The following is a 27,391-nucleotide window of genomic DNA, read 5'->3' as shown; positions in this document are numbered from 1 at the left end:
TATAAAACAGATTATAGAAGATTTTGGGATAATTATTACCAACACTAATGAACAATTAAATTAGAGGTAAGTATCAGGTTGGAAAGAGAGCAGTCCTTTCACCTGGGGTGAATGTCATAAGACGTTAGTGTGGCAGCTGAGCATGGGGATGACAAAACATGTGATATCAATCAGAAACAATGAAAAGAAATGAGTTATTGAGAATCAAAATAAAGTGAAGGAAATGAGTCATCCCTAGCATTGGTAGATGTTTCGCTAGGGAAAAAATTGTTATCCAGATTGTCCAACCTTATTTTAGAGATATTTGTGAAATATTATGTGCACAGTCAGGTATATGGCTGATATTAAATGCTGATCAGATTATCCAAAGCAGTTGAAATTTGTTGCAAAGTTATTTTAAAAAATAAGGATTAGTACTGAACTCAAGTACTCAGAGGTATTTTATTCCCAGAAAGTGCCCTCATAATGCGTTTCTTTGTTGACCACATTGTGGAGCACCATTCCAGGTGACTATATTAGTCACAGTAAATATTGGAAATAAACATAAATGCAGTTTTATACAGAATATAAAGATTTTATTTTAATTATAATGATGTGCTCATATATATGTAAATCCAAAATACATTCAAAAACTTTGTGCTACAGTACATTGCACAAGAGAGCTACTACATGCTGCAAAAATCTGTCACAGCCAGAAGTTTTAATACTTTGATCATGCATGCCTAGTATTTATCATCAGATCACACCTCTTCGTAACACAAATAACAACTTAAATCTATCTAAACAACACATCTATAGCTTTATGTAAAATAAAACAAATGGTACATGTAGTGAAAATTTAGACAACGACTCTCACATGCCACAAGATACAGCACAACTGTTTCAACAGAGATATAAAACACCATGCTGTAGTAATTTTAGGACAAATGTAGTTTCACAAGGGTTAATTTGTTAAGTATAAGCTTTAAATTTCAGCCAAATTTAAATCACTTGTGCACTCCAAAACTATATATAGGAAACCTTGATTTCTTTTCAAGACAGCATGTGATTTACAAGTTATGTTTTCTAATTTTAAAATATGTACAAATAAATCAAGCTAAATTACATCTTAACTGATTCTGAAAGTATCTTACGGAAGAAAATTATAAATAAGCTTTGGCTTTCTCTAGTAGCTTTTGCAACATTTAATGCAAAAATTGCACAATAGAATATTAGAAGTTCCAGGATAACTTTGATTTCTGTTGACTGTTTATCTTTTATAACAAAAAAGAACTGTAAACATAACAGTTTTGGATTTAGCAAGTGCAGCAAGTGTACATACTCACAAACAATACAAAATGACCATTTCCTAGAAGGTATTTACATCCACCAGCAAACCTATTTCTATGTTTAGGGACAGTTATACAATAATTTGCATGTAAAAAGTAATTTTTACATTTATTTACAGCAATATGAATTAAGGTACTACTTGATACACTGAGCAGATATGAGCCTCTTATCTCACTAACTTTGCCCACAAGGAAATAGTGAATATTTAGTAAATTAAATGAAAATTTCATGTAACTCAAATGACCAAATTTCTGATACTGCACTAAGCCAACATGGCCTTAAAAATGAACTGATATTCGTGTATTTCATAATATATGAAAAAGCAGAAATAATACATCTTCCACGTATTTGGTACAAAAAAGAAAGCAGTAGAGGTATACTTAGAGCAATGGTGATTTACAGCATTTTTTGGAATAATTCAATTATGAGTTGATATGCATTCATGTTTCAATGAAACTGGTATGACACAATGCTAAGAATGGTTGGTAAATTTAATTTAAGATTTAAATATTCATGCAACTATCCACTGATTTGTCTGTTCTAGTTAAAATAATTATACTTTTTTTCTCTTTTATTAATGCAACATACCAGTTTTATCTCTTTTCTTCCTACAACCATTCCTTGAGCTAATGCTATTGATATGTGTCTGCAGAACAAATACAATAAGGCCTACTATCAAACTCAGAATCAGTACTATAAAATTTGGCTATTTGATGTGATGACCTTTTATCAGCTTCTCCACACAACTATTAGTATTAAATCTTAAAAATTTAAATCGAAGTAAATCTGAAACAGATATGCTGGCTGGAGTATAAGGAACTATGTACAAAATGTAGATCCATACATATGACTTTATACTAGGCTCTGAAGTCGTCTTTTTAAAATCTTCCTACAGCACAAGCAACTATCAATTAATCTATAAAAATAGAAGTGAATGCTGAGATATGTGATAACTTTATGTGTAACACTCCAATTCTCAATATACTGATTGGAAATGAAATCTTGGCAAGTGTAAAATACCTGTTGTTGGAATGTTCACTATAATAATTATCCACTTCTTTAATACTGTCTATAGTAAGACATAGGTAGAACACAAATAAATAATATAAATAAGGAAAAGATATTTGCGGGATAGCAAATAAAGAGACAGTCAAGAAGGAATTAACCATGCAAAGAGCATTATAAACTACTATAAATTTGAGGAACAAATGCTGCTGCAATACAGCAAAATTTTGCAACTTCTTGGATTTTGTTTTCCTGATTGAAAATTATCTAGTGCTTAGTGGTAATGTTTGAAGAAAGACAGTGAATTTGTTTGGTTTAATTAAAAACATATATCATTATAACTTTGTTCAAAAAAGTGAAAACAAGGACTTAGTAAGTTAAAGAAATATTTTATAAATTCTTGTAACTATATCAATTGCAGGTCTTTTCAGTATCTATGTGGTTCTCAACAGCTGTCTTAATGACATGCAATATTTTATGGTATGCACAATATCAGTAACAAAGTGTGTCTTTCATTCAGGAAGAAAATCTCTGTCTCTCTACACACACACACACACACACACACACTCACTGTCTCTCTCACATACACAGCCTGATGAAAATAGTGTCAATGTTTCTAATAATCATTTATATATGCAATCAGCAGCCAACAAACAGGAACTGTTTCAGTACATACTATTTGTCAACCATGAGGGAGGATTACATTTTTGGCTGGGAACAGCACCATCATTGAAGTGGGAATAACTGAATGCACTTTTCAGAGATGTGCTGCTTGAACTTAGAGTCAGTAGTTAACAGTCATGCATTAGTCCTTATCTGCTAACTGAATAAAGGCACATGAATCTGAAACAGAAAGGAATGGGAAAAATCAGTAGACCTTAAAATTAAAACAGTGTCTTCTTATATATTATTGAAATGAAACAGGGATGAGACAAAACTCACTACTTAATTTCACTTATATTTGGAGAATTAACTTATTACGGTTTACCATAAAAATTATGTTATGCTTACTCTGTTTTATGTTATTATTTGCACTGGAAAAGACTAATAACAATAATTTATGTCACATTGCAAGAATGTCAGTATTACACAGAAATCACACTAAAACATCTGTATTCTGCAAGTCACTGTACAGTGCGTAGTGAAGACTACATTGTATAAAAGAATCACAGCCCCCACACCCATCAATTTTCCATTCACTTGTGGTATGCAGGAAGAAACATTGTTGGTAATATTGTGACCTTTACCTTCTTATTCATTAGAAGCTGTAAGAAGTAATATGTTTTTGGGACTGTATTTGAATTTGAGCTATTGAAATTTTGAGACTAAGACTGTCCACAACTCACAACACCTCTCAGTGGAGGCTGTTAAGCATTTGTGTGACATTAATGCACAAACTCTTGAAAAATAATGCAGCTTTCTTTGAATCTTCTTTATATCTCTTCCATTAATTTCACTTGTTAAGTGTTCCAGATCAATGAATAACACTGAAGTATTCATAAAAAAGGGGCCTGAAGTGTCATCCTCTGTAGGTAACTTACATTGTCTAAACAGTCTTGCATTAAATCGCCCTTCCCCACTGTTAAATTTATGTGACTGTTCCACCTTGAATCTATTAAGACATACTGAGCTGTGGAAAGGTGTGACAGATCAGCTTGTCCTGTTATCATCCCTAAACTATACAGCATTTTTATAGTATCTATATATTATTGTTACCATAGTTATGAAGCGACAATTTTTGTAAGAAACCCAAAATTGCAAAATTTGCAAAATATAATTCGTGAAAAATCCAGTATTACCAACTTGCAGCCCTGGTATTTTTGTTTCTAGAGATATATAAAATTACTGGGAAAATATGAGAGTTAATGAAATATTTTATGTATAAAATTTTCTTTCTGGAATAATCTTAGTGGACTTTAGCAGTAAACATGAGAGAAATTTGTGCACCTAACCATAAAAGTAGAACCTAATATAAAAGAATATTGACCCAGTAGGTGCACAAGACATTCTGATTTCTGAATATGTATAATCACTTCCTTCAAACATTGTTTTTATGTTATTATTTAAAAAGTAAGCAATCTGTATTTTATTACTATGTAAATAATTTTTAGAGTATTTCCTACTCTATAAATGAGCTTAGTGGACAATGCCATTGTGAGTTGCCTCTAAGCAGTTATGATTTATCAGTCATGGCTAGTCAGTTACTCACAGCTGGTAAATATAACTATGTAGAACCTGTATTAAAATTGTCACTCATAGAATGAAGTTAAGCTTAATGTGAGTCTATGTGGGTTATTGACCTACTATTTTTGACAACTAGTGCTCAAAGTAAAACTACATGTTGATCACATTTCATTGTAGCTCATAAAATAAATGAGTGTAGACAGCACTTTAAATATCTGAAGCATGAGCAACTTCATTGAAAAATTCTACCATTATTTATTATATAAATGACTGAAGCTCAAAGAGGAATTCAAAAGGGGCTTACAGTTCAATAAATTTATAGGATACTCCCACGTAACTGATGATAGAAAATGATTCCAGTGATTGGTTGTTAATCATGTAGTCAGATGATATCAGGCCTCTTTGTGTATTTCTGTGCATTACATTATGTTTATTTATGTTGAGAGTCATCTTTATGTTGGACTGACTGTCAGTCATTTTCATTTCATAACAATTTTCTAATATGTGGCATCCAATCTACACAGTGGTGTACTGAATAAGTATTTACACCATAAACGTGAAATGACTGAGCATGCTCAGAAAAAAGAGCATGCAATTTTAATGGAAGCACAAGAAACATTTATGGAAGATTCCATAACATATTTGATTCATCTAGAGCAGAAAAGAAGAGTGAAATATAAGGATTGGAATGAATCTTCCTTACAAGAGTCACATGCAGTAAACTTTATCACTTTACTGCATAACTGTTTTGGGAATGTTATAAACCATTTTCAGACATACACAAATAGTGACAGTGTTGTCACTCACACAAGATGTAGCAATATCATACATTGAAAAGCCAAATAAACTGGTACTCCTGACTAATAGCATGTAGGGATCCTGTGAGTACGCAAAAGTGCCACAACACGACATGTCATGGACATGTATAAAGTAGTGCCGGAGGGAACTGAACAATGAATCCTGCAGGGATGACCATAAATCCATACGAGTACAACGGGGTGGAGATCTCTTTTGAACAGCACATTGAAAGCCATCCAACATATGCTCAATAGCGTTCATATCTGGGGAGTTTGGTGTACAGCTGAAGTATTTAAACTCAGAAGAGTGTTCCTGGAGCCAATCTGTAGCAATTCTGGATGTGTGGGATGTCAAATTGTCCTGCTGGAATTGCCCAATTGTGTTGGAATGCCTAATGGACATGAATGGATGCAGGTGATCAGAAAGGATGCTTAAGTATGTGTCACCTGTCAGAGTCCTATCTAGATGTATCACGGGTCCCATATCACTCCAACTGCACACCATTACACAGCCAGCTTGAACAGACCCCTGCTGACATGCAGGGTCCATGGATTCTTGAGGTTGTCTCCATACTTGTACACATCCATCTGCTCAATACAATTTGAAATGAGACTCGTCTAACCAGGCAACATGTTTCCAGTCATCAACAGCCCAATATCAGTGTTGTGCAGTCATCAAGGGTACATGAGTGGGCCTTTGGCTCCAAAAGCCCATATCAATGATGTTTCATTGAGTGGTTTACATGCTGACACTTGCTGATGGCCCAGCATTGAAATCTTCAGCAACTTTCAGAAGGGTTGCACTTCTGTCACGCTGAATGATTTTCTTCAGTAATTGTTTGTCCCATTATTGCATGATATTTTTCCAGACACAGGAATGTTGGAGATTTGACGTCTTACCAGATTCCTGATATTCATGGTACACTCTTGAAATGGTAATAAAGAAAAATCCCATTTCATCGTTATGTTGGAGATGCTGTGTACCATCACTCATGCACTGATTATAACACCACATTCAAACTCACTTAAATCTTGATAACCTGCCATTGTAGCAGCAGCAACTGATCTGACAACTGCACCAGACACTTGTTGTCTTATGTAGCCATTGCTGATTGTAGCGCCATATTCTGCCTGCTTACATATCTTTGTATTTGAATACACATTCCTACACCAGTTTCTTTGGCACTTCAGTGTAAATTGTATTATATGATGGAGAACACTGTCATTATTTGTGCAGATTTGAATATGGAATGGCATATTGTGAAAACAGTTACATAATAAAATGGATACTTTACAGATTGTTGCCATTGGAAGAAGATTTAATCCTATTCTCCAAATCATATTTACTGTTTACCAGTCCACACCCATAAATATAGACAAACTTTTAAAAGCATGAAAATACTCCTGATGAAGTAAGAAAAGACTGAATGCAGTTTATTCAGAATCCAGATTATGAGAATCCTGCCACACAAGGAAGGGTGAGTGTGACGGGAAAGGAGAGGGGAAAGAAAATGTAATGTTTTTCTTGGCTTCAGATCTGAGTTGTATGACCCTGTCACCTTTTTCCTAGGCACATCATGTGTTATTTTCCTTTATTTTCTATTTGTTGCTTCAAAAGGTGTAGCTGATGTTCAAACAGTTGTGATCCAGTGTTTTTGGACAATCTGAATATTAAACTTTTGGATCAAAGCAAGTAGATGTAAAATTCTATTCAGTGTATAAATGTCTCATGGTATAAAATGAAACCTACACCATCCACACAAAAAGTTCCAAGACCAACTTTATTCCTAGCATATAAGTGACATTAGTGCAACAAATACAGCGGCAGCTTGAACTAACAACTGTAAACAACATATGTGTATTTGACCAGTCAGTTGTGTTAAGCAGTGGGTGTGCAGCTACAGTGGGTCAACAGTGGGTCACAAATCACAATGGAGTAATAAACTTAACATATCTAAATCAAAGCATTCTCCAGAATGTCTTGAAGAAGTGAAAATTGTATGCAAAATTTGTTCTGCACACCTTGACTCCTGAACAAAAACATCAATTTTTGGACTCCTGCTGTGACTTGATTGAAATGAAAGACACAGACAATTCTTTTCTGGAAAAAAATGGCAATGGATGACAAGACTTGGTGTTATCAATACAATCCTACCACAAAATGATACAGTGCAGAATGGGGTCTCTGATGGTTCATGAAGAGGGAAGAAGTTGTGAATCTGATGAACAATTTAACATGGTTGTATATATGTTCCATGTATTCTAGTCAAGTGGTGAGAGACTATATGAAGTGCCTGTAGCATTAAAACTACGATCTTTTATCTATTTTTTATTAATCCAGTCTTCAGACTTTTTTTGGCTGATGGCATTTTATTTATTTTATAACACTAATGATGGCTGCCTGCAACTGTAGCTGAGACATAAGTCTTGTTTATGTCATTAGTCAATTTCATATAATTGTGAACTTTTGATTTTTATGACCGTATCAGTGATTTTGATAGTAAATGTATTCCATCTGATGAACATACTTATTTTAGCTATCATTAAGTGTGGGAAAAATCAACAATGAGTTCACTAAGTCTTTATTTAGTGTTTTAGAAGTATGAGGAATTATTGTAAACTACTATAATCATTATTATTCTAAGAGCTGATAATAGGTCAAGGGGAACAGATACCAATGCTGTGATTCAGAGATAACATAGGCCCTGATGTAAAGAAGATTTAGAAGATCTGCTGAAAGGAATGGATGACATGCTTAACATGAAATATGGCACAGAGAGAAATGGGAAAGACAATGGTAACTGGATTGTTTCACCATGGTTTTTTTAATCATAAATATAGAAAATAGGTATCTACCATTGCAACAGTTTAAGTGGAGAAGAACCTGAGGTTGGATTAGAAGCAGAAAATGTGCAGCATGCTTCAAGCATGTCCAGGAAGCCTAGAAGTGTAAAACATTGTGAACAAGAAAGTGTTGTTGTTAGATGGTAGCCATGAGTTGTAGCTTCCCAGTTACAGGGAAGTTTAAGGCAGCATACAAGAACAGTGCCTCAGTCAAGCCAAGTGCATGGCTATGTCTAGTGTTAAATGACTTACAGCCTTCATGTATGGATTTTACTAAAGGGAACTGTGTAGTGATAGTGGGTTGGACAGGAAACAATTTGGACATGGATTGGACATTAATATAGGTTGTGCACTGGACAATATAGTGTTCCTGACTAGTGGCATCAATGTACAATTTGTTGAGCTGTTCTAGTCTCATGACTGGACATACCTTAATGGACTTTTGAGGTACATTAATGCAGAGTGGGAAATACCACTGATGGCAGCTAACTTCATAATGTAGCAAGTTGGAACCCACCCACATGCTATGATTCCACTCCTGTTAACAATGAATTCATTTCCTTCTCATTTTTCACCATTTATCTGACTGTCTACATGGTGCATATACAGTACAGTATAACTGGCATCTTTTCAAAACATTAATCAGGTTGAGCATCATGCAAATTTATTATTCAGACTATATTTTTCAATATACAGATCTCAACTGTACCTTTAGTTTTACTGGAAACACAATTCATTAAAAGTAACTGATAATTAAAATTATTACTGTAGTGGATAATGCTAGTTTGGACTGAGCTGATAGGTAGTCTCAGAAGTGTTGACACTACTCATTAGGAAGATCAAAATCCAGACTTTACAGTAACCTGTTCCAATATTTCTGAAACTCTTAAACTTAACAGATTGCAGATTTAGATTTTCTGGACACAGTGACAACCTTTACTAATTAATTATGAATTTGCACCATTTACCATAATTTTCAGAATGCCAACTGTACTTGTAATGGGTTATTTCCAATGTAGGTGTACAAAATGGCCCCATAATCTTTTACATTTTACTGACCCATCACATATTTTGTAAACCAAATTACTGTTGTAATATATAGATTATTTAAATTAGAAAAATGTCACCTAGCAGTTTCTCAAACCGTTATGTAGTTTCTGAAATACATAGATGTTCAAACGCCAGTCTTTGTAAGGACAACCCCCCACCCAAAAATTTTCAGTCTAAAATCTTAGTGGCAGTCTAAATCTTGGTGGCAACAACATGTAACAGGTTTTCTATGTAACAAGTCCATGTAATATTCCAGTAACAAGTACATGTCTGTCACCAGTATTCACATGCTCATTGTATCCATGTGGCTTTCTTAATTTGTCAAATCCATTTAGTGACTGATATTAACTTTTATGAAATTTTCCACCAAGCAAATGTGTGAATAATTTTGACTCTGGCCACATATTGTGCCCACATGGATACTCATTTGTTTATGTCATTGATAAAAAGACATTGTGTACCCATCACCTACATAAATTACACCTATTGTGTAAGTTGTTTGTTGTGTCAGAGTTTAATTGTGACTATGAATTGTGAATATTATATCACTGCCATACTGATGAGTAGTAAGGTGAAGGTGTTTCCCTGTGTAAGGTAAGCTAATTTTATATGAGAGCTAGATCTGGTCATCTTACTGAGTACAGTGAAAATAGATATAGGAAAAGCTATGTAATTAAAAGTTGTATTGTGCACAGTATTGGAATATTGTCCATAACATCAGTTTTACCACAGTTCACTGAAATTCCTTCGATGTGACACTGAGTGCAGAATAAAACATGTAGGAACAGTCCCACCATGGCCCTGTGGCATTGTTTGAATGAATTTATGCCTTTAATAACACTTACATGTGGTAAAACTTATTCACAATGCTGTTGAGGTTAAAGGAGACTAGCAATATAGGAACTGTATGGTGAAAAGCGGCGACAAGGAATTGTGTATAAATAATGGTTTTCAGTGGTACTGGACTGACAAAATGTGCGTAGACAGTAAATAGACCAGTGCACATTAAATTAGATAAATTTGAGGCAGGGAAAATGCAGTTGGAGATAAAATTAAAAACATTGAGTATTTAGCATCTAATCAAAGGGCTGATATGAAGAAGGTGCTACTTCAGAGAAGTAAGGTATCTTCTAATAAACTTGGCTTGGTGAAAGATTGTGAGTGTAAAAACTAAATTGAAAGAACATGGATCGTTTTTCATTGAGCCCTGTGTATCCCATTTTCTATGAAATAGTGTGTAAGGAAGGAAATAGAGAAAAAGCTGGAATGGGGTATAATCTAAAGATCAAACAACAACCCATTAACACTAGTTGGAAACAAGAATGAGGGTGTCAGAGTTCTTTTGAATGCAAGAAAGTAAAGTGATATAGTCCTGAGGGAAAATAACACACCAGCTAACACAGATGAAATATTGCAAAAAATTCCATGGTTCTAAACTTCTTACTTTCTATTACGTGACCTATGGTTTCCAGAACATTAGTTTGGCTAAAAAATTCAGACCATGAACAGCTTTTCTGCATGAAGGTAAGTGTTATTAGTAATGTGTAGTTTCTTTTGGACTATATTTTTCTGTGTGTATCTTTATCAGAGCTATTAATAGGATCTTGGCTATCTCATTATGGCTTGGCTTAACAAAATGACAGTTTATGTAGATGACGACTTGACTGATAGTTCTTATTGGTATGAACACTGTAAATTTTTTGATGAAATATTTAAAGCTATTTACAAAGGGGGTATTAAGTTGAAGTTAAGTAAACCCGAGGTCGTAAGAAAAGAAATTTAATTTTGAAGTCATATAACCAACAAAAGAGGAATACAATCTGACCCAGGGAAACTGAAAGCAACTGTAGACTTCCTAGCACCTAGAAACAATAGAAAAAATGTCTGGTTTGTTTGGATACACTAAAAAATTGTGACTGACCAAACATTTTGTAGTGTAACCATTATTTTCTGGCACTATGAAGTGAAATGGCAGCACGGTCACAGCTGTTGAAAAGGCCATGGAAGCAGCTGAGCACAGAGCATTACACAGCAGTACCACCATCTTGTTTCGGCATTGTGAGCCAGTGCCAGCATACTGATGACACTGCAGAAATGCAAAGCAACCATGGCAATGGCGGACCAGTTGCTACATTTTGTGGCTGCTGCCTTGTTTTGGTGTACATATTTGGAAGTGAAGTTGTGGTACAAGAAGCCACTGAACCTGTATAAATACCCATCATTTTCAGCCAAAGGCATCTCAGCCTGGCAGCACCATCTACGAGGAGAAGAATACGTCAGGCAATGGTCTGACATGGTTCTGCCAGCAGCCATATGAGACTTGGGCTCCACCGCCAAAGATCCTACTTCTGGACTTGGTAGCTTCCAGCTGGTGGGTCACCTTTGGGCCCACTTCAGCCACAACCAGTATTCTTCCCTGGAGGGTAGCCATTTGTGACTTGGCTGGTACAGCTGTTCCACTGCCTGCAGTTGTACAGGCAAACTGACACTGTAGTCCTCCACCCACACCACAAAGGGAGGCAGTCTTCCACTACAAGAATCACAGCAGATTTCTGCATCTGCAAACATCCCCTGCCCTGAGTTGCAGAGTTGCACCAAGATGGCGCATGTGCTGCAGCAGGTGTCATGCATTAGCATTCCAGCCCAGCTGCCAGCAGCATGATGGCCACCTGTTGCATCAGCACTGTCCTGTTTGCTGCTGTCAGCACATGCCAAGGTTGCCTTACCACTATGAAATGACACTATGAGTGCTGTAACTTGTTTTGTAATAAAATGTATGACAATTAATGAGTCTCCTTCAGTCAACATCCTGAAGACAGTACACCACCTCAACTGAGCTCTGGCACTGTGGAGGCCATCTACCCTGAGCCTCTACATTTTGGTATCAGAAGCATCTCTGAGACAGATGTGGGCAGCTGGACCCACCATCATGTCACAGTCACAGCAGTTAACATCAAGTGTTACAATGGAGTGAGTGGACAAACTTCTGTTTTCTTTCTCCTACTTTTGTGAGCAGAGGAGATAGGTTGAAGGTGACACTTACCATAAACTGTGAGAAAAATTTATGAAATTGAAGGGACCAGCTGATTTGTCACAATTACATGGCAATGCTAGAGAGCACTGTTTGCAACCAGTAATGTGCTTGTAGAGCTACCTTTAGAGTACAATGCACCGTTTGCTGAATTGGTATCAATGGAGTGTTTCACATGCCATTATTATAGCCATACTGCTAGGCAGTGTACCGACTCAAAGTGGCTCATGATGAGACTCTAGGTGCAATTAGTATTTTATGATTGTATTTATTGTCCTGGTATTGCAGTTTTAGTGTATTTGGTTGTGCATTGGGGATAAAGGTTCCACAATGACAGAGTCCAGGATGCAGGGTGTTTCCAAACAGGAGGTGATTCATTTGTTAATAAATCATGCAACACATGGGGTGGGCTATAGTAATGTGAAGTCACTAAGTTCAGCAATATTAAGTTTTGAGTTTGGGGTGGAATTCAAGGGAATGGTGTTCCAATGGATGGAAGCTGTCAGCAGTGAAGAGCTGTAGCAAGAAACATCTGCCTTACGGGACAAACAAGTTAACCTGTAGACAACTTTAATAAGATTTAATTCACTTGATATAGTGCTGGAAGACATCACAAATCTACTTGGGGTGAGTGTGGAGCCAGAACTGCCTTTTAACATATTGTATTTGATTGAGCCACTAGACAATAATGGTGTATTGGACACATCATGATGTTTTATATGGTGAATAGTTGTATGCACACAGGAGATGGAAGGGGAGAGAGTGGCACTCATCAGCTGAGGTAACTTGAGTCGTGACGAGATGAATATGACCAAAGAATTGTTGGTAGAGAGTTTAGAAATTTTGGATGAAGATGATTTGGACATGTCATGTGTAGGCCATGATCAAACACAGACCACTGCTACAACTGCATTACAGGCAGAGGTAGAACATTTGAAAGGAACAGAGAGAGTGAAAATGGAAGAATTATTATTAGAATTCAAGGATCTATTTAATCCTCGGGTCCCATTACCAGCGATGCCCATAAGGCGACATAGAATTCCAAAGGGGAATGAAGCACATGTATATTAGAAAATGTATTGTGTACCTCAGCATTTAGAGTCAGCTATGGAGGACTTCATTAAACAACAACTGAGTGATGGCATAATAAAGAGACCCCTAGCCCTTGGGAGCAGCTGTCACCACTGTACCCAAAGGATCAACAGATGGAACAGAAAGTTTCGATTTTGTCATGACTATCAGCATCCGAATAGTAAAAAAAATAACAGTTGCATACCCCATACCCAACGTTATGGAAATCCCCAACAACCTTGGGTAGTGCCAGTACTTCTCTATGACATATTTGAGGTGTGTGTATCAGTTCAAGATAGTTCTGGAGGGCCAGGCAAAGATTGTGTTTTTGGGCCCCTGTGGCTATTATTAGTATCACAAATGCCATTCTGGTTGAAAATATACTGGCCACTTTCCAGCGGTTGTTGGATGGAATACTGAGGTGTTTGGCTCCTTAGCAATGTTTGATGTACCTTGACAAAATAACTTTATTTTCAAGGGGTACGTGTTTCTATAACACAGAAGGAGAGGATGAGTTTGATACATGGGGATACACATTTTAGATGCTATCTGTAGTATAAAAAATTCAATGTGGTAACCTATCATGACTGAGGGAAGTATTTGAGAGCTTATGTGCCATGTGCCTTACATTAAGTATGGACGAGTGTCATTATTCCCTGGAAGAACTGTATTTGGGCATGTGATTAGTCAGGAATGGGTAAAAACAGACCCAAAATTAATACAGGCTGTGTAGGATTTTCTGGCTCTTCAGACATGTAAGGAGTTACAATCATTCCTGAGGTCGACCAATTACTACAGAAAATTTGTGAAGGAGTTTGCAGACATTGCACAGGCACTTATGCAATTACTAAAAGAAGGGTGTAAAACAGCAGTTGGGCATTAGGGAAGCTGAGAGAGGCTTTGACATCTCATCTGGTGTTGATCTTTCTCAATTAAGTGAAGTTTGTACTATAATGCAATGTTTTCAACCAGGCACTGGGGTATGTTTTGAGTCAGTTAATACATAGTTATGAAGATCCTGTGGCTTATGCCTCACAGGAGTTGAACGAGACTGAGAGGAATTACTCCATAACACAGAAGGAGAGGTTGAGGCTGATACGGGGGGATACACATCTTAGATGCTACCTGTACCATAAAAAATTCAGTGTGGTAACCTATCACACAGCATTAATGTGGTTGTTAGTGTTGAAGATCCGTCAAGCTGACTGATGAGGTGAGCATTGAGACTGAGTAAATTTGTCTTTGAAGTAGTCCATAAACCAAGGAGGAAGCATGTAAACATGAATGGATTGAGTAGGAAGGTTAGGTGGTATGGGCTCTGGGTCACAAGCTTGCGGAGTGGCAAACAGTGTAGGCTGATGTGGAATGCAAGTTGTTGATGATACATCCATAGTACATTGTGCGTGAGGAATTGCTACATAGGTCATTGAGAGTCATTGATCTAAAGGAAGATGTACTGAAAGCAGTGCACAATCACATGATATCTGTGCATGGAGATCATTCAGTGACAGGTCGAAGAGAGGAAGAATGTTACTAGTGGATGACAAGGGAAGGACATAGACTAATACATAAGGAATTGTTTACCATTTGTTCAGTGAGCAGATCTGAGGGGTCAGTGAGTACTGCTACAGAAGTTACTGGAGGGAATAAAGCCTTTTGAATTATATTAATGGATATTTTAGGACCTTTTAGCCAGATGACAGTGGAAACCTATTGTGTTCTGACTATTATTGATTGTTGCTCATGACATATAACAATGGTCACCATTCCAAATCAACAACCAACTTCATTGGTGCAGGACATGGTGTAGTTTAGTGTTCCTGAAATGCTAATGATGTACCAAGGTACTAAATTCATGTTGGACTTGATGAAGTAGTTATGTCACTTATAACTGTTGCAGGAATCACCAGAATGAAGATAACTCAGCCACTGTTGTACTGACCAGATAAACCATTAGGGGTATTTGCAGCATAGGTGGAGAGCTGTACACCATTAGCTGTGTGTAAACATACGTTGAGACTTTGCAGAATTACCCCAACTAAGAACCAGGGACTATATCTACTGGGGGATGGAGATTTATTGTGCCACCACTATTTTTCAGCACTATGGAGTGAAATGGTGGCACTGCCAAGGATGTTGCAAAAGGGCTGTGCTATCAAGCACAGAGCTGACCAAAAACACCATTACATTAGATGCAGCAATACCACCAACCTGTTTCCACACTGTGAGCCAGGAGCCAGCACAACACAACACAACAGAAAGGCAGGATGACCACAGCAATGGCAGGTAGCCACCTTGTTTTTGTTTATGTGGTTGAAATCAATGCCTCGGCACAGCAAGTAGTCACTGAACCTATATGAATACCCATCAATGTTAGCCAAAGGTATCTCAGTCTGGCAGCACCATCTATGAGGGGAAGACTATTTTAAGTGTCGGGGTGACATGGTTCTGCAAGCAGCCACTACAAGACTTGAGCTCCACCACTGATGAGCCTACTGTTGGTTCGAAGTTCAACCTCATGAACTTGGTGCCTTCCAGCTAGTGAGCCATCTCCAGTCTCGTTTCAGTCATAGATATTCCTCTGCCATGAAGGTCAGCCGTTCATTATCAGGGTGGTGCAGCCATTCAAGTGCCTGCACTCCTGCAGGCAGACTGACATGTACACCTCCACTTGCAGTGGTGGACATCACTTCTGAAGGCTGTCTTCCATTACAAGAATCACAGTGGGTTTCCACATCTGCCAGTGTCACATGTCATGAGTTGCAGAAGTATGCTAAGATGTGCATGTGCTGCCAGGGACATTGAGACTAAGCATTCTGGCCTAGCCACCAGCAGGCCACAGGTCAGCTGTTCCATCAACACCCATGTACTTGCTGCTGTCAGCATATGCCCATGGTGCTTTGACCCTATGGAATAATTCTATGAGTGCTGTAGCTTGTTTTCTAATAAAATGTGTGATTGTTAATGATTTTTCAGGAGCCAGCATCAGTCAACACCCAGATAATGACACACCATCTCAACTCAGGCCTGCCACTGTAGAGGCCACCCATCCTAGACCTCTACAATTTAATCATACTTGTTTGGGTAATCTGTAAAAGAAAAATATCATATGGAATTGGATGTCAGAATGTGAAGAGGCCTTTTAAAATTTAAAGAGGGAATTAGTGAAGAGTAAGTTGTTGTATGACACAGCATTTTATTTGCTATTTTGTATGACCACTGTCTCAAGTTTTTGTTGTTTTGGGCTTAAAGTCTTTCAACTAATAGAAGGAGAGAAATGGCGGACCATAGAACAGTTGATTTTGCTAGTAACACTTTAGATGATCATGAGAAAAATTATTACCAGTACATATCTGAATTAGAGTCTGTTGCCATTGTTTTTGTATTCCAAAAATCTGAGGGATATTTTTTGGGCCACAAAACAGTAGTTTAAACAGACAACAAAGCTTTGTGTTATCTAGAACAGTGTAGGTTAAAACATCCTACATTGACAAGATGGGCCTTATATTTACAGCAGTTTGATATAGAAATTAGGTACATAAAGGTAAAGACAACATAGTAGCTGTAACTCTTTCTTCAATACCAGTAGGAAAAATGAATTGTGATGGTCGTGATGCAGATGGGGGTCAGATAAGTTTATTTATGTACAAGGCTAAAAGATGGAACTGATTGAGTGTATCTGCAAATACATGATAAAGGAACAAAATAAAGATCCACATTTCAAATTAGTGAATAAATTATTATAGTTCAGATAAATGGCATTATAGAATACACAAGAGTTTACTGTTCAAATATGAGAGCTGTGGTCAGTGTGGCACTAAAAAAATTCTGGCTAAAAGTCAGGAAATTGTAATATTTAGCAACTTATGAAGGAGGATAAAGAGAAGGTTAGTTGGATGTGAGAGATGTCTTTATTCAAAGACCATCTAAAGGATTAATGCATTCAATCCATCATAGTGTTCCAAAACAATTAATGACTGTTAATTTGCTGGAACTGCTGCTCACTTCTACTGGAGGTTGTAAACATATTTTTGTAGTTCAGAACACTTTTAAAAACATATAAAACTCTATCTTATAAAGAAGGTTAACACCAAAACTACTGTAGAAAAATTAGAAACATTATTTTTCACAATGTGGGGGTACCAAAATGACTTGTCAGATAATGGGTCTCAGTTTATTTCTGGAAGATTTATGCAATGTATGGAGAGGTACAAAACTACCCACTTAAAAATTTTCATCTATTTTCCACAAGAGAATATGAACAAAAGGGTCATGAATGAAATGAATATATTGCACAAAACATATTGAAATAAGATACACTGCTTGGAGCTGTCATATTCATAACTTTAAAACCATTATCAACAACCTGTGGAATGAATTTACTGTATTTGCTCCCTGCGAACTAATGTTTGGGGGAAGACTGATGTATTTGTTGATCAACCAGTATACAAGCGTACTGCCAATCAATAGTGTCCAACAGGAACAATATTTCTGTGATAAGACATGTTGTCATTGTCAGAAGTATTGACAAACTGAGGTCCTGAGGGCACGTGGCTGACTTATATTCCCTCCCTCCATAAGCCATTCCCACTGCAATCTGCTCATGAGGATACATGTCAGCAGTCTTGGAGATGCTTGTGTCGGCATCTGTGGCAGTGTCCATATAGTTGCTCTGTCTTCCTTTGTCACCAGGTCATTGTGTTTGCTGAGTGTCTTCTTAATTAGATCAAGTGCTGGTTCCAAAGCCTTGCTGAGGTTACAGCTGCAGTCTCTATTGATAAGATTATCTCTGGTGAAAATTTTGTAGCACCTCTAATGAAACTGTCCCAGTATTTGAAAGTCTGCACTAAAATCCTGGTACACTCATATTCCATTGCATGAGTCTCTGAAAACCAGTGCTCTGTGACTGCTGACTTTTTTGGTACATTAGTTGAGTGTGCCACTGGTGTTCTCAACATAGATCTTTGATGGTGCACACTGTTTGTCCAATATATGTCTTGCCAACGTGGCAAGATTGTAGCAGGGGGAGGATGGCATGTGCGATTGATTAACATTTCAGTTAAGCAGTCTGTTTGGTAGAGCGACATTCAGATAATCGAAACTCTACTGTAATTAGAATGTTCTGTTAGGACAAATTGTGGGCAAAGACAGACTGTGACCAACAGAATTGCACCTGCAAGACATATAGAAACTGCCTGAACTGGGAAACCTGAAAAAATTCAAGCAGTACTTGGTAAAATAAATTATTAAGATGGTTCATTCAAAATGCAGCCATGACAGCCATGTCACTGGATAGACTGTAGAATGGGTGAACTTCTAAATGTAAGAGAGCATTATCTGCTCTCAAGTGCTGTCTAATGCAAGCTCTATGCCACATCCATTTTTCCCCTGAGTATCTTCTAATCTTGGCCACAGATCCCTTTCACTTCAGGGTTGTAGAGATATTGTACATTGCACAATCAATGCATCTGAATGTCCAGTCATATAATCATCTAAAACCTCGTCATTTGCCCTACAAAATTACTCATAGATTATTCCATGAGCACAAATGCTTGGTAGAATATTTTAGTTGGTCACTGACTATAAGTCACAGATGGTAACAATTGCTCCTGATCACTATATCCCAGAACACACAGCCCAATGCCTACAGGGCTGGTCCCAGTCTCTCAGCAAGTACCAGCAAAAGATCACATATAGATCCACAGATTGTCATGCTAATTCAGATGAAAGCTCCATGCCTCACCCATTACCCCAGTTACCAGGGATCCAGACTACTTGCTTGATGCCTGTCTGCAGGCTAAAGAACCAAACAGCTTGTGACCAAAAGCCTGTTAGAGATGGTAGCACCCCTTGATCAAGGGCACTGGGGTATAAGCAGAGCCAAGCAACTTGCACACCAATATCTATACTGATATGTGGTGCAAATGTCTCTCACCTCAGCATAAGCCACCACTTGGTTATTAGCCCATGTATTTAAAACACAAGGCCTCCATAAAGTCATCATCTCTGATAATAGTCCCTGATTCTGGCCTGAAGCCTTTTTCAGACTTTTGTACCATCAATGGCATGCAACATCTCCCATCTCCTCCATACTATCTTCTTTCAATGGTGCATCAGAAATTCTGTTGCAGATTTTCAAGACACACATGTTCTTGTATGTACAGAAGAAGAATTCGGGGATAGCATGGATGACATTTTTAGGTACATAGCACAATGCATCCATCAATGGAAAATGTCCATCAGAACTACCTCGTGGTAGGTAACCAAGGACAGCATTTTGCCTCATACATCTGGATAAACACTTGCATTCACCATAAGCCCAGCCTTCTTTCTGAGAACAAGTTCCCGTCTTCATTTGTGGGCATGGGTATCAACCTCATTGGCTCCTAGGCACCATCATCAATCTCCAATAAACAACAGTGTGCATTTTACAAAACCAGGCATCAATAGTTCAGTAACATATCAACTAGATATACCTTTGAAGGGTTTCCACATCTGACCAATCATCATGGCCAAAAACAGCATGACAGCTACCACTTCCAGCACAACTGGACCTAGAAGCCAGCCCATCAGCTCCAGGATAATGGGCGTTTTACATGTGCCCAGACATGAAAATGGCAAAGCAACCACATCAGATTCATCGGCACACCCAAGCAGAAAATGTATCAATGTTACCATCAGTGGAAACCAGCAGTATGCAGCAATTACCAGCAGCTGCACCAATACCAGTAACTCCAACTCCAGGCTATAAAGACCATATGCAAGATGACTTGGAGTCTTCCAGACATACCTAGTGACTTTGGGGAAAAAAGAGCTTATATCTTTGCCATCAATGGATGAAGATGCATCAATGGCTGAGACCATGGATGTCTTATGTTTAGCGGTTCTGCCTCAAGTGGCAGTATCTATGCTAAATGATTGCTGGCCGCCCATGTTATCCAACTAGTGAACTATGAAGAAGGCAAAACAAGCAGCCATAGAGCATGAAGAAGAGAGTTCCTTGTGAATTAGTATTTTTCAAGTATTTCAGAGTAGAAAAAATAGGTACAACACCTATAAATAATTATACAGGATATAAATGGTGATATTACCAAGCACAGAGCACAAGGTTAAGAAAACTGTACAAAACTGAAACCTAAAGGTCTACAGGCCTAGATGAAATGCCAGTCTGTGAAATGAAACAATATCTACAGAGCGTAGACTCATTCATGTCAGAAGAGTTTCTAGATTAACTTTTGAGATTATTTAAAACAGACAATAGTGTTATTTCTGCTGAAGAAAGGTAAACTTTAATATCAGTCCATTATTTTACTGCTATTATTCTAAAAAATAAATGAATTAGTTATGAAATACAGATTAATGAATTACCTTAACACATAAAAACTTGTAAGTGCATTACAGCTTGATTTTTGAAAAGGAAGAAGTTGTCATCCAATGAAGAATTTACAAAAGTGGTAATTGATACTCTTGACAAGGCTTAGTGTGGCATAAGCAGATTATTATATCTTTCCAAGGATTTTCATACAGTTAATTCTACTAGATAATCTAAAATTATTAGGATGCTGTAGCTAATGGCTGGTCCCAATCAGACCTAGTAGGTAGAGTACAAGGAGCAGGATAACCCAAATCTCAACTAAGCCTCCACTTTTACTCAAAAATTTATCAGAACCAAAGTACATTAATGTATGAGTTACTCAGGGTAGCATATTAGGACCAATACTGTTCTTGATATACATGTCATTTTCCAAATGTTGTTTGTCATGGGGGGAAAAATTCTCTTTACTGATGACAGCAATATTGTAGTCACTGAAACTCTCTGCGAAGAAAGCAAATGAAAGCCTCCAGGAAGTCTACAATTTGTCAGTATGTAATAACCTTACATTGAATATAACGAAAACAAAAGCCACAAATTTCAGTTTGAAGAGGGAATTAGGGTAAATGTAGATGGCACCCCTGTAAATTGTGTAACGAATTTAAAATTTCTAGAAATAAATACTGACAGTCAGTCAAAGCAGCATGTGCACTTGAAGATACTAGCAAACATAATGTCATCAGCATGTCATGGCATTAGACTCCTGTTGCTGGAGCATGACAGTTAGTACCTTTCAGTTACACACTATTCATAAACACACTAAATTCTTATCTGAGAATTTTCTTCTGGGAAACATGCGCTCAAAATATGAACATAGTTATCAAACTACAGAAAATAACCATAAGAATGATAATCAAAAATAGTTTTGAGGCCAGTTGTAAAAATATGTTCTAAACCCTGAGGATTGAAGCCACACCATGTGAGTTCATTCACCGAGCAGTTATGCACATAAAAAAACTTGATAATTACTGCCAAACAGCTCTTGGCAGATCAGAAGCTATTGACATTTGTACATACTTTTAGAAATTAATTATTAAAAAATTGTCACTCACAAATGTCTTTCATACTGCTTCCATTTGCTTTAATAAATACAGCAACATCTTCTATAGATTCTTGGGGACCTGTCCTATATCTGTACAAGATGTCACAGGACCAAAACTAAATAAATAAATAAATAAAATAAACATCCACACCTACACCTATACTCTGCAAACCACTGTGAAGTGCATGGCAGGGGATACTTCATTGTACCACTTATCGAGGCTTTTTCCTGTTCCATTTGCATATTCATCAGATGAAGAATGATTGCTTAAATGCCACTGTGCATGCTATAATTAGTCTAATCTTGTCTTTAAGATTCCCTCAGGAGCAATACATAGGAGGTTCTATTATATTCCTAGTTTCTTCACTTAAAATTTGTTCTTGGAACTAAGTAAGCAGGACTTCACTGGATAGTTGCTATCAATCCTCAGACATCTGCCAGTGTAGATTTATCAGAACCCCTGTGCTGCTCTCCTGAGGGTCAAACAAAGCTGTGACCATCAGTGCTGCCTTTCTTTGTACATATCCAATATCCTCTGTTAGTTGCATTTGCTATAGGATCCACAGACTTGAGAAAATTCTAGGCTGGGTTGTATGATCGATTTGTAAGCAATCTCCTTTACAGACTGATTACATATCCACAGTATCCTACCAATGAATGAAAGTCTGACACCTGATTTACCAACTGTGAATATATGATCATTCCATTTTATATCCCACCAAATTGTTATATCCAGGCTTTGAATGAGTTGACTGGTTCTAGCTGTGAGTCACTGTGTTGTAGTCACAGGATTTTACAAATTTGTGTTTAGTGAGGTGAACATTACATTTCTGAACATTTAAAGGAAGATGTCAATCATTGCACCATTTTGAAATCTCACCAAGTTCTAATTGTTTGTGCAGCTTTTATCAGGCGGTATTTCATTATAGATAACTTTATCATATGCAAGAAGTCTGAGGTTACCACAAGTATTGTCAGCCAAATAATTAACATACAGCTGAACAGAAAGGATCCCAAGATCCCAACAAACTTTTGAACACATTTTCTGAAAACTGTCTTCAGCAGCTAGTTTGACTGCATGCACAATGGAAATATTTTAGTCCTTGTAGCTACAAACAATCCTGATCTAATTTGTAGCGTCAGTACAAAGACAGGGATTAGTGATAATGATGCCATCATAGTTATTATGGTTACTAAAGTTAATAAATCAATGAAATGGCTAGCAGAATATTTCTGATATAATGTGTAGATACACAGTTGTTAGCATCTCACTTACACAATGAATCCATATTATTTAGTTCCAGTATGATGGATATTGAGGAATCATGGACAAAGTTTAAATAGATTGTAAACCATGCTCTGGAAAAGTATGTGATGAGTAAGTGGATTAAGGGTACAAAAGACCAACCATGGTTTAATAACCAAATTCAGAAAATGCTGTGGAGGCAAAGACTATTGCACTCTTGGTTCAAAACAGAATGTGCAAATGACAACAGGTAAAAGTTAGCAGAAACTCATGGGACTGTATAAAGATTGATGTACAATGCATTCAACAACTACCACCATTATACCTTAGCAAAAGATCTTCCCAAGAACCTGAGAAAATTGTGATCCTACAAAAAATCGCCAAGTTGGTCTAATGCTTCTACCCAGTAATTCATTGACCAGTCTGGTGTGGCAGTAGAAGATGCAAAAGGAAGGCTGCAGTTTTAAATTTCACATTTACAAAATCATTCACACTGGAGAATCATACAAACATATCATCATTTGATCGTGGAGGCTCCCATATGGATAACATAGTAATATGCATCTCGGGTGCAGAGAAACAGCTCAAAGATTTGGAAACAAATAAGATGCCAGATCTGAATGGCACCCAATTTGGTTTTACAGAGAGTGCTGTACAGCACTGGTTCCTTACTTAGCTGTCATTTATAAAAAGTCTCTTACGCAGCAAAAAGTCCCAAGCAACTGCAGAAAAGTGCAGGTGACTTCTGTATATAAGAAATGTAAAAGAATGGACACACAAAATGATGGACCAATATCCTTAACATTAGTATGCTATAGAACTCTTGAATACATTCGAATATGATGATGTTCCTTTGGACAAAAAAGCTCCTGTCCATGAATTATCATGGTTTTAGAAAGCATTCCTCATGCAAAACTCAGCTTGCTCTTTTCTCATATGATACTCTGTGAACTACGGAAGAAGAGCAACAGGCAGATTTCATATTCCTAGATCTCCAAAATGCATTTTACGCAGTGTCCCACTGCAGATTGTTAATGAAGCTACAAGCGTACAAAATAGGTTGTCAGGTATGTCAGTGGCTCAAAGACTTCTTAAGTTGCAGCACCCAGTATGTTGTCCTCAACAATGAGTGTTCACCAGAGGCAACAGTGTCATCAGGAGTCTCCCAGGGAAGTGTGATAGGACCGCTGTTATTTTCTATATACTTAAAAGGTCTTGCAGACAGGGTGAGCATCAATCTGGGGCTGTTTACTGATAATGCTGTGATGTGCAGGAAGCCATCTTCATTCAGTGACTATAGGAGCATACAAGCTTAGACAAAATTTCTAGTTGGGTGGTGAATAGAAGCTAGTTCTAAATGCAGAAAAATGTAAATTAATGCTGATCAATCAGAACAACACACCTGTAATATTTAAGCACAATATTAGTAGTGTGCTAATTGACACAGCCACATTGATTAAATATCTAGGTGTAATGTGACTTGTGGAGTAGCTGCTGATATAGATGAAACTTTCCTGGTGTATGTGTGAAGTTACTTTTAAATCTGTTGCGAGTCTCCATGTGAGATAAAATACTGTGTCCCCACACCAAGAAATCTCCAATCCAGTCACATCTTTTTCTTCATTCACCATGTAATCATATTTTCATTGATATGTGTTGGTTTGGTACTGAGACTAACTAATGCATTTTCTCTCTTTGCAAATGTTATTCCACGCAGATCTGATTGCAGAACCTGTATTGTCAATTTCAGAATAGATGTGCATACTCCTGAAGTTCTGGTTATTATTTCACAATTTCTCTTTGCATGTTACAGTCTATATGAATCACGTTTTTTTTAAAGGGGCGTAACTCATCATTTCACTGATTTTCAGTTTTTTCTTGTTTCAGAAACCTTATAGATATGCCTATTGATTAGTTCTAAAAGGCTGTTTCTGATGCCTCACATTGAGCGAGAATCCCAGACCAAAGATTGCAGTTTTTTTTTAAATGGGCGTATGTCACTGACTTCCACCTCTTTAAAAAATCTGTTGGCAACATTGTAAACAGCTGTTTCAGTTTGCCACTTATTTTCTAACCTGTGATATACAGCCTTTGTTCCATTACAATTAGTTCACATCAAACGATAAAATGAGTGACATTGGTAGCATGTGTACTGGTGATTATGCTCACAATTCATGCAAAAGAAAACGTGGCGCATATCTGTCATTATATAAGTTAAACAAAGTAAAAGCAGCCTGACTCAAGGGTGAAGGTTATGTTAACCACAGAGGCAACATTGTTGAGGCTAAAGAACCTGAATTTTTCTGCAGGTATGCCACTTTGCTTCCATTATTTTGTTCCAGTTTTGTGTTAATGATTTAGCAATACATTATTGTTTCAAAGCTATACTTTATGTTTATAATTAAAACAATTAATAACAATATTACTGTTAGGTAACCAAAGTTGTTTTAAATGGCAGCCTCCATCTTCTTCAGAACAACCATATACTAGTTGCGTTTACTACTACAATTACTCATTTGTTCCTTTCTTTTTCTTTCTTCTGTTAGATTTACAAGAAAGTGTTTGGACAGTCTGGGAGAAGACAACTGTTTAGATGTGTTTTCAAAATTTTACAATATTCTTAGTAAGAATGCCCAGGATTTGTACCTACAAGGCATGATTGATGTAGGTGAAGTTAAACAGAGAAGACCAGAGGGTAGAACTAATCCCAAGGTAGTGAAAAGTGCTACTTTCTCTTACCACATTCTTGTAGGAAATGATCAAACGAATGTGTGCATGAAAGCTTTTCTTTCAGTTTTTTCTGTGAGTGAAAAGTGAGTCAGAAGGATCAGAGATTTAAAAATGGCTGGATGTACTCCAGAGATAAAAGAGGCAGAGGTATTACCATCTGGTAATGCATGAGGAGATTCACGGTCATATTAGATCTTTCCCATTGTATGAATCGCATTATTCTCAGGACAAAATATGCTACCTGAGCCCTCAGCTATCAATAAAAATAGTGTGGAAACTGTTCATCACGAAATATCCTGAATTCAGAACTATCTCATATTGCACATACTGGAATGATTTTAACAGATTTTTGGCTACAGATTTGGTAGGTCTCAAGTAGATGTATGTTGTACCTGCAAAGAACTTAACCAGAAAATTAAAGCCACTCATCTTAATGAGGTTGCTAAAAGAACAGCTACAGCCAAACTATTAATAGATAAACGCAGGAGTAGGAAGTTTTATTCTGCTCTAAAGCATGAATTATCTGTAGAGGGGCAAAAAGAAATCCATGTTTTGTCCATCACAATTGACTACATGCAGAATATAACCCTACCAAAGATTCCAGTTCAGGAGATTTTCTATTTAAGACAGCTTACTGTTAGTATATTCTGCATCAGTAACATTGAAGAAAATACATACAATGTAAACATACATTGTATGTTTACCATGAAGGGAATGGCATAAAATCCACAGATGAGGTCTGTTCTTTTTTATCAGATTTTATAAAGGAGGTGCCTCAAAATAAAACAGAGTGCCATTTATTTTCGGATAACTATGCAGGTCAAAACAAAACTCAGACACTTTCTTGATATCTTCTCTACCATACAGACACAGGTCGATTTTAGAAAGTACAACAATTTTTCCTTGTGAGAGGTCACAGTCTGTTACCTTGTGACTGTGATTTTGGAATCATCACAAAACATCTCATCTACATCTACATGATTACTCTGCAATTCACATTTAAGTGCTTGGCAGAGGGTTCATTGAACCACAAATCATACTATCTCTCTACCATTCCACTCCTGAACAGTGCGCGGGAAAAACAAACACCTAAACCTTTCTGTTCAAGCTCTGCTTTCTCTTATTTTATTTTGATGACCATTCCTACCTATGTAGGTTGGGCTCAACAAAATATTTTCGCATTTGGAAGAGAGAGTTGGTGACTTAAATTTCACAAATAGATCTCGCCGCGACGAAAAACGTCTTTGCTTTAATCACTTCCATCCCAACTTGCATATCATATCTGCCACACTCTCTCCCCTATTATGTGATAGTACAAAACGAGCTGCCCTTTTTTGCACCCTTTCGATGTCCGTCAATCCCACCTGATAAGGATCCCACACCGCGCAGGAATATTCTAACAGAGGACGAACGAGTGTAGTTTAAGCTATCTCTTTAGTGGACTTGTTGCATCTTCTAAGTGTCCTGCCAGTGAAACGCAACCTTTGGCTCGCCTTCCCCACAATATTATCTATGTGGTCTTTCCAACTGAAGTTGTTCATAATTTTAACACCCAAGTACTTAGTTGAATTGACAGCCTTGAGAATTGTACTATTTATCGAGTAATCGAATTTCAATGGATTTCTTTTGGAACTCATGTGGATCACCTCACATTTTTCATTATTTAGTGTCAACTGCCACCTGCCACACC

The 27,391-nt window shown here is 37.2% G+C and overlaps 1 protein-coding gene across 2 annotated transcripts in view; it reads right to left on the bottom strand.

Moving 5' to 3' along the window:
• The window catches only part of LOC126183462 (trehalase-like), a 262,929-nt gene that overhangs the window by 60,952 nt on the left and 174,586 nt on the right, over positions 1–27,391 (bottom strand). The window contains exon 6 of one of the 2 annotated variants that reach the window (XM_049925463.1): positions 600–3,177. The exons of the other annotated variant lie outside the window; for it this stretch is intronic. The gene's annotated coding sequence lies outside the window, so the exon portion shown is untranslated. Of the gene's footprint in view, positions 1–599; positions 3,178–27,391 lie in introns of those variants that run through there. 2 annotated transcript variants of the gene reach the window in all.

Source organism: Schistocerca cancellata, chromosome 4 (assembly GCF_023864275.1).
Source record: "Schistocerca cancellata isolate TAMUIC-IGC-003103 chromosome 4, iqSchCanc2.1, whole genome shotgun sequence".
Lineage (NCBI taxonomy): Eukaryota > Metazoa > Arthropoda > Insecta > Orthoptera > Acrididae > Schistocerca > Schistocerca cancellata.
The sequence above is the reverse complement of the archived record's forward strand: the minus strand, read 5'-3'. Positions and strand labels throughout refer to the sequence as shown.